This window comes from Quercus suber, unplaced genomic scaffold (genome assembly GCF_002906115.3).
Source record: "Quercus suber isolate HL8 unplaced genomic scaffold, Cork oak 2.0 scaffold_269, whole genome shotgun sequence".
NCBI lineage: Eukaryota > Viridiplantae > Streptophyta > Magnoliopsida > Fagales > Fagaceae > Quercus > Quercus suber.
In genome coordinates, this window is record NW_027069725.1 from 902702 (window position 1) to 910683 (window position 7982).

The window sequence follows — 7982 nt, forward strand, 5'->3', positions numbered from 1 at the left end:
TCTTCTCTATAGGAAGCTATTTAATTTCATTTTTACTCTAATCTCTTATACTCTTCCAATGCCCCTTCAACCTCTACCTCTTTCCCCTCTCTCTCTCTCTTCTGAGCAGTGAAATTTCAATGTAATTAATTGTCCCTTAATGCTGATAATATTTGTCCACATAAATTAAGTACTCTTTTTGCTGAAATAGAAGATTTAGTATTCTTACATACATGCCTTGCGTGATTTTACAGTATCTAATTAGTTATTCTGTTTGCAGGTCAGGTCTGTTATGAAACTCTTGCATGAGTCTGGTCCCTTTAAGGAAGGTATACAGCAGACACAGGAAAACGAGACCTTAACTTGGAGGAAAAAAATTGTGTTTATATACCTGTAAATTATCTTTTTCATCATTTTGGGATGATCATAGTTATCATATTTTCTTCATGAATCAAGATTATGTAAATAGGCACATGTGACAGCAATCATTAGTGGATCATTGTATATCATATTTCTCTTCAGTAGACAACCAGCTAGCTGAGATACCAAATGCTGGCTCTAGACTAGTTTAAACCCATTTAAATCATTCCCTGATACCTATAAAAACTCCTGAAAATGTCTAGAGGGAATCATCTCACTATAAATGCAGACGGTATTATTCATAAATTGAAAATATCCCCCATCTATTTAGAAGAAAGTTCTTTATATAAGCCTATCAAGAAATTAAAGTTCTTTATATAAGTTGAATAACACCCCCAGAAGTAGTGCTAATGACTCTTTTGGAGAAAAGGGAGGATGCTTGGAAAAATGCCTTTAATCATAGAAATATATGTACAAACAATGTAAACTCTTCAATAATTTTATGCCTTTCTGGGGTATTACGCAAACAGTAATAATTCCTTTCTTTAAAGAACAAATTTGAAAAATGTAAAGAAATTCATATTTTTCCTTATTGACAACTTCCAATTGCAAATTACTATTACTATGAATGGTGATTATTCCATTCAAAGATGTACTTTGTATGAATTGCCATCCATATAATATCTAAAATCTGAAACGAAGCAGTTACAAGAGTATAAGCATATCAAACAGAAAGTGGTCTAAAGATGCCTCAGCTTACAATTATATACTATCAATTGACATTGAACCAATGATCTTGCATAAGGCAACGCACAGACTAGTTTTGATTAGGAAACATTTACAAGTGCTCAGCAATCCAATATACCAATTGGAACAAAAATTTCATCCAAATAACCTGGACCACTCTTGCTCCACTCCAATGCTTTCCCACCAACACCTCTCGCCCTTGATCGTCTTCAAATATTGACTAGATAATTCCTCAACCAATGGGTTCTTAAGATTTGGGCAATTATAAAAACTCAACCATTCTAACTTTGGCGCAATGTGTAAACCACAAGAGATATCGAATTGACTTCGGAGCGTATACCGAATTTCGGCCGGTGAATGGATACCGGGCCGAAATAAAAACCTCCATAGTTTTGTAGATTTCTGAGAAATTGAAGGTCTTTGAACAAGAATAAGAATAGAAGAAGCAGTTGAGGCTTTTGTAAAATCTTTGAAAATTTTCTTTACCTGCAGATTCTGCTTCTTTCTCAGTTCTCTGATGTGGCCTTCTTCTCCTTTTTTACTTCTTTCTTATTTATGTTTTTCTACCAAACTTTTGGCATTTCACCCTCTTTTTCTTGTTTAAACCGCCTGTGAATCTCAGTGCAAAATTTTGAAACTTGTGGTCAGTGATGGGAAGTGAAAAAGACCTGTGGTGTATGTGGTTTTTTCCTTTAACTCGGTAATAGTACAATTCAGATCTTTAACTCAAAAAAAAGTACATTAGTGTGTGTGTATATATATCTATATACTATATATTATAATAAGCTATATATACTATATATTATAATAAGCTATACTAGCTTTATTACACGCATTTCACGCTTGCGATAAAGTTTTTTTTTTTTTTTTTTGATATTTTTTTATATAACATGAGAATGGATAGTTTTTGTTTTTGGATAGGAACGATGGGTAGGTTTTTTTTTATAAAAATTTTTAAGTTATAAGAACTTGAGGTAGTGGAAGTAGGAAGGAAATTTTTAACAGAATTTTTTATTTTTTTATATAGGAGTAAGGGACATGGGATAGTTTTTCTTTTATAGGATTATTTTTAATTTTTTTGTCAATTTACTTTTTTAACTCCCATGAAATAAAGATAAGTTAATTAAATTAGAAGTATTTTTTACAATGAAAAAGACAATAACAAAATTTCTAAATTCTCTTAATATATAGAAATATATTGTACATTAGTTAAATAGTATTAATTTTTTTTTTTAGAAATAATTGTATACTTATTATTGTTATTATTATTACTATAGAATTAGTGGTAACTTGAAACGATACACATGTACTGACTAGTATCAAAATATATCGTTTTCTTGGCCAAATTGATATGGCCTCCAGTATGAAATTAACTCTCTTATCGCCATCACTACCACTACTTCCGCAACATCACCTCTTTTTGGATCGGATAATTTGGATAATTTATATGATCGACTTAATAATAAAAGCATCTTAGCTATTTTAAAGATCTAAAAGTAAACAACTTTTTTTTCATATATATATATATATAATTTTTTTTAAAAATAAAATAAAATAAAATAAAAACTTTTTTTGGTGAACAAAAGTAAACAACTTCAATCTCTTCTTCATCAATATGAAGAATAGAAAGCTAAACTATTTTTTCCTGCACTCTCTTTCTTGATTCTAGTGTTTTCAATTCTTTGAGTTTATTTTTTTAGGATATATATATATATATATTTTAGTCCTCTTCGATTTTTTTTTACCAAACCATTTCTGTGTAAGCACTATTAGAGCATGCAAATTTTGCAATGACACAAAAAATTTAAGATATTGGAATGTATCGAAATGTGAGAATGAAATAACAAGTTGACTTACAAAGAATACTATGAAAACCATACAGATTTCGTGCATCAAATATCTAATCAAATTGTTCATGAACTTGAAAGTTTTTGAAAAAATATATACCAAAATGAAAGATGAGAACATAGATAAGTTGCTAGAAAAATGAAGAGGGGGGTGGAGAGAGAGTAATGAAAATAATGAAAATTGAGCTTTAATTTAAGAAGAAAGTGTAACTTGGAGAATTTAAAATAACAGTTTAATTGAAAAAGGATAACATATTAAGAAAACGGTGAATTCATGCTGGAAATTTAAAAGACAATCAAGTTTTCTTTTTCTTTTCTTTTTTCTTTTTTTTTAAGAAGACATTGTAATCGAGTTTTTGATAATGAAGATAATATAATAAATGACAAAATTAAGATAAATTACAAAAAGGAGAAAATTCAAATCAAGGAACCGTTTAATTTTAGATGAATTAGAATTTGGAATTATTTTTAAGATTTATTTAAATTAATATTGTAAGGACTAGATTTGAATTCCTAGCCCAAAGATATAAATGGGCTTAGGCCCAAAAAGCCCAAAACAATGAATTTGTAGAGAAATGAGTTAGAAAACTGGGCTTTAGTTAATCAAACAACAAATTAAGTAGATTGATGGTGAAAGAATGAAGATGGACAATAGTAGGATGAGTAATAAATATCCTCGGCAATATCCGAGGATACTGGTTCTTATATAATGATCTTAAATGGGGTTACAAGTTTGGTTCTAGATTGCTCCAATGTTTCACCATCCCCTCCTCTCCTTTTTGGCGTTACCTCCCTCTCCTTTTATACTCCTGTTCCTTTTAATCTCTATCTTCCACGTGCATGCCAGATGGTTGGTCTTGATACTTGTCCCATCAGCACATTTTCACTCATCTCCATTTGGTAGCTATAAGGCTGAAATATATTGTTCAGGTATCACCTCCACATTAATGCAGCCAGGGAGTTAGGTGCAGTACATTTAATACGGAGGTAGCAGCTATCTCCTTAGATATTCTTGAGTGCTTTTCTATCGGATGTCCTTGCCATACTAACCTGCACCAACAGACCTACCTGGAACATTACCTTTAGTTGGCAAATTACCTTTTCGGACTTCAGCCTTGGTTTGTTGTGGATGTATTTGTCCTCGGCTCATCCCGTTGAGTCATTGTGGTCGAAGATAACTTTTCTACTTACCATCACACTTTCTTTAAACAAAGATTCTTCTTCCTCGGACAAGATGATGTCTTCGGATTGGGCCATAGGCCCAAAACCCAAATACATAACAAATTTTCAGGCTCAACACCCCTACAAATATTATTAAAAAAAGTTGTCCGTCAAATCAATTGATAACTTCAATATTTATAATGACTTTAACATATGGTGAACGGTTCTTTTGTTTTGTATTCTACTTTTGTAAAATAATATCAATTGATTGGGCAAAACCACTGACCCAGTCACCATTGTGGTTCCTAATAATGCCGCTTTCTCATGTTGTCTAAGGAAGAATCATTAGTGTTCTGCTTAAAATAGTTGGTGCTGGGCTCGATCCAACTGGCCAAAGATATCTACCCCCATATTATAACTTGTGTTTATTGCTTTCACATTACCACATATGATTAAACTTGAGTTCCATTTAAGATTTACAAAGATCATCTTACCAACAATAAAATAAATGGTCAAGACCTATAAATTTATTTGTCTCATTGAACGATCAAGACCCATGAATTAACTTATTTTGTCAAATATGTTTTCAATACTTTTTTTTCTTTTTTTTTTTGAGAGATAGAAATGTTTTCAATACTGAGAACACATTATAAGCCTTAAAAGAGTATATTTTTCTCTTGTGCGAAACCCAATGAATGTGTCACACTGGAAAACACAGAATAGAGAGTTCTCAATAGTGAGAAATTGTTAAGAAGTTGAGCATAGTAAATATGATCATTTAGACATATAAATCATGTCGAACCTTGTATATTCTTCGGCTTTCTTTACTTGCCTCCTAAGATTTATTTAAACTAATATTATTAAAAAAGTTGTGCAATTTTTTTTTTTTTGGTGTTCTCTTTTTGTAAAACTCTAATTTTCTTTATAATTTCCTTAAACCTTGGGGAAGTAGGTCTAATTTTTTCCTTCTTCTTCTTTTTTTTTTTTTTTTTTTTTAAAGGTTTTAATCAGAATTTTCCCCTAATCTTCCTCCAATTGACTTACTCATATGAGTACTATGAAGCAAAGGTGCATTTCCGGATTCTGGTGCAGGTGCGGGACTCGGCAATTTTTGAAAAAGTAGGGTGCAGGTGTGGCGGGTTACAGAGATTAAAAATTATTAAAAATATTTTTATTTATATTTTTAATATATTGCTAAGCATACTTTTTCACATTATATAAAACATATACCAAATTTAAACATATACCAAATTTGACAAATATATGATAACTATTAACTAAATAAAAAATCAAACCCCAGTGTCACAAGACTCACAAGTCACAACATTACAAACAACTTATATAAAAAATTAAAAAATCATATCACAATTTAGTGTTCAAAGATTCACAATCACAAATCACAATGAGTAATAACTATTAACTAAATAAAAAATCAAACCCAAGTCACAACATTATTACATTACAGCTTATATAAAAATTTAAAAAAAAAAAAATCAGAACACGGAGACCTAAGATTGAAAAACTAAGAGTGTGAGAGCTATGAAAAACTAAGATGGAAAGCTTGAGATTGATACCTGAGGGGAGACGAAGAGTAGAGTGTGAGTGAGTTAAGAGTTGAGACTCTTGAGAGTGAGATTGTGTGAGTGTGAGAGTGAGATTGAGTGAGAGAGGGGAGTCGAAGAAAGGGGAGACATCGTGGCATGGAGGCGTGGAGCACAGAGACCAGAGAGTGAGAGAGAGCTAAAGTCTGAAGATGAGAAGTGAACTGAGATATTGAGATATAGGGTTTTTGTCTAAACGATGCGTTTTGCACCCTTTTTTTTTTTTTTTTTTTTTTGAGAATTTTGGCCTGAATCGGCTGGTTAGATGCCAGTATCAGTGGTTGTGGCTAATATGGACCGATATAACCCAAGTCGTGAATCAGCCCGAGTCTTTGCCGAGTCGGCTCGAATTGGGAAACGAAAAAAAAAAAAAAAATGGACGCGGCACCAACGTGCAAGCAGCAGTGCTGATCACGCGTCGCCGCATCGGACGTGTGCGGCAGCCGTTTTGCCGCGTTCGTCNATTTCTTCTTCCTTGAAAAGTTGAAACCCTTACGTTTATTTTCCATTCAAAATTTTCACCTATTTTGTTGAAATGTTTGAAATTGATTAATTCAGAAGTTTTGATTTCCTCCGTCACATTTTGCGGCCACTACTGTTGTTGCTGCTCTATCAAGTGCTAAGCCCGAATTGTCATCATTGGGGACAACAATGAGATGGAAAGCTCAAGTAAAAACTTTCACTTTTTTCGTTTACAAGACGAAAATGGGTGGTTTCTTTTCCATTCGGACTCACCAAACACTGATTTCCCCAAATAGGGAGAAAAGAGAAGGGATGTAGACAAAAATATTGACAATACCGTTACACACCTATTGATGTGGCAGATTATTATTTGTAGGTAAAAAGGTAATGTCCTCTCTGTTGCTTTTCTTCTCTCAGATCTAGATGTCTTTGTTGGATATTTTCTTAACCAGTTGAGCTGCTCCAAGGTTGATTTCGAGAATTGTACCGTTGCTCACTCAGTTACTCTATTAATAATGTGAGGAACTTCCCATCCAGTTTTTAATTTTTATATTTATTCTCGGTTCTAATTTGAACTCATCGTTAAAATTACTTTTTATCATTTAATAACAGTTAATAATAATATTCTATTTAAAATTTGTTATGAAAATGTTATGGACATAACATTTTATTTATCATACAACACAAAGAATTTTTTTTTAAAAATTGTTATTTTTTTGGGGTAATGTTTTATGGCATCGATAAAGAGGAAAAACAACAAATTCAACGCCATAAATATACATAACCTAAAGCAACTTTTTTAAGTAACAACAAAATATTAAAAGGAGAGGCATCAAAAATAACAAAATCTTCTCCAAGATTAGTGACATTCCTTGCTAGAGCATCAACCACACCATTTGCTTCCCTGTAGCTGTAATGCTTTAGTTGGTATTTGGGGGATCCTACATTCCTACTCAGAAGGGTCCTGCAATAATCAACCATAGGAGATAAGGATCTAGAGGTGTTGGTTCCTCTATTTATCTAATTAACAATCAAGGAAGCATCCATTTCAATTTCAACTGAGGAGAGGTGAAGTTGAATGCAAAGATTTAGGCCATCTCTAAGCACCCACAGTTCTGCAACCATGCTAGTGGCAATACCAATTGATTGGGCAAAACCACTGAACCAGTCACCATTGTGGTTCCTAATAATGCTCCCTCCTCCAACTCTCCTCAGGTTGCCTAGCGTAGAGCCATTAGTGTTTTGTTTGAAAATTGAAACAGTTGGTGCTAGGCTTGATTTAGCTGGCCCGAAGGTCTCTCCACCATATTATTAAACTGGGATTATATTGCTTTAACATATATATGATCAATCTTGAGTTCCATTTAAGAATTAACGAAGATCATCTTATCAACAATAAAATAAATGGTCAAGACCTATAAATTTATTTGTCTTAAATAATATATGGGGTTTACCATGAATGTTTGTCTCATTGAATGGTCAAGACCAAAAATTAAACCACTTATTTAACATTGAAATGTAAAGATTTTAAGAAATTTATGTTGGAGTAACATTATGTTAATATTTCTCTGCATTTGCTTAATAAGGTGAGACTCCATGGAATAAGGATCCTCTAAAGTTCATAAATATACTCTTAAAAACATAATTCAAAACTCTGGCACTGATAAGTAGATACTATTAGATCGACTAGAGTCTCCACAATCCCTTCAAAATCAACAGATGTAGTAGGATTGACCAAAATCTCCACAATTCCTTCAAATTCAATAGATATCAATAGATACAAGAGGAAGCTAGATAAGCCTTTTCATGTTATTAGTAAAGCGGT

At 32.4% G+C, this 7982-nt stretch overlaps 1 long non-coding RNA gene across 1 annotated transcript; it reads right to left on the reverse strand.

The window, feature by feature from the left end:
- Positions 1 to 896: 896 nt before the first annotated feature.
- On the reverse strand, positions 897 to 1777 carry LOC136070904 (uncharacterized). Its single transcript, XR_010632189.1, has 2 exons — positions 1573 to 1777; positions 897 to 1488 (listed from the first exon to the last, which is right to left on the reverse strand). It is a non-coding gene; the product is annotated as an uncharacterized LOC136070904 (long non-coding RNA).
- Between the last annotated feature and the right edge of the window lie 6205 nt (positions 1778 to 7982).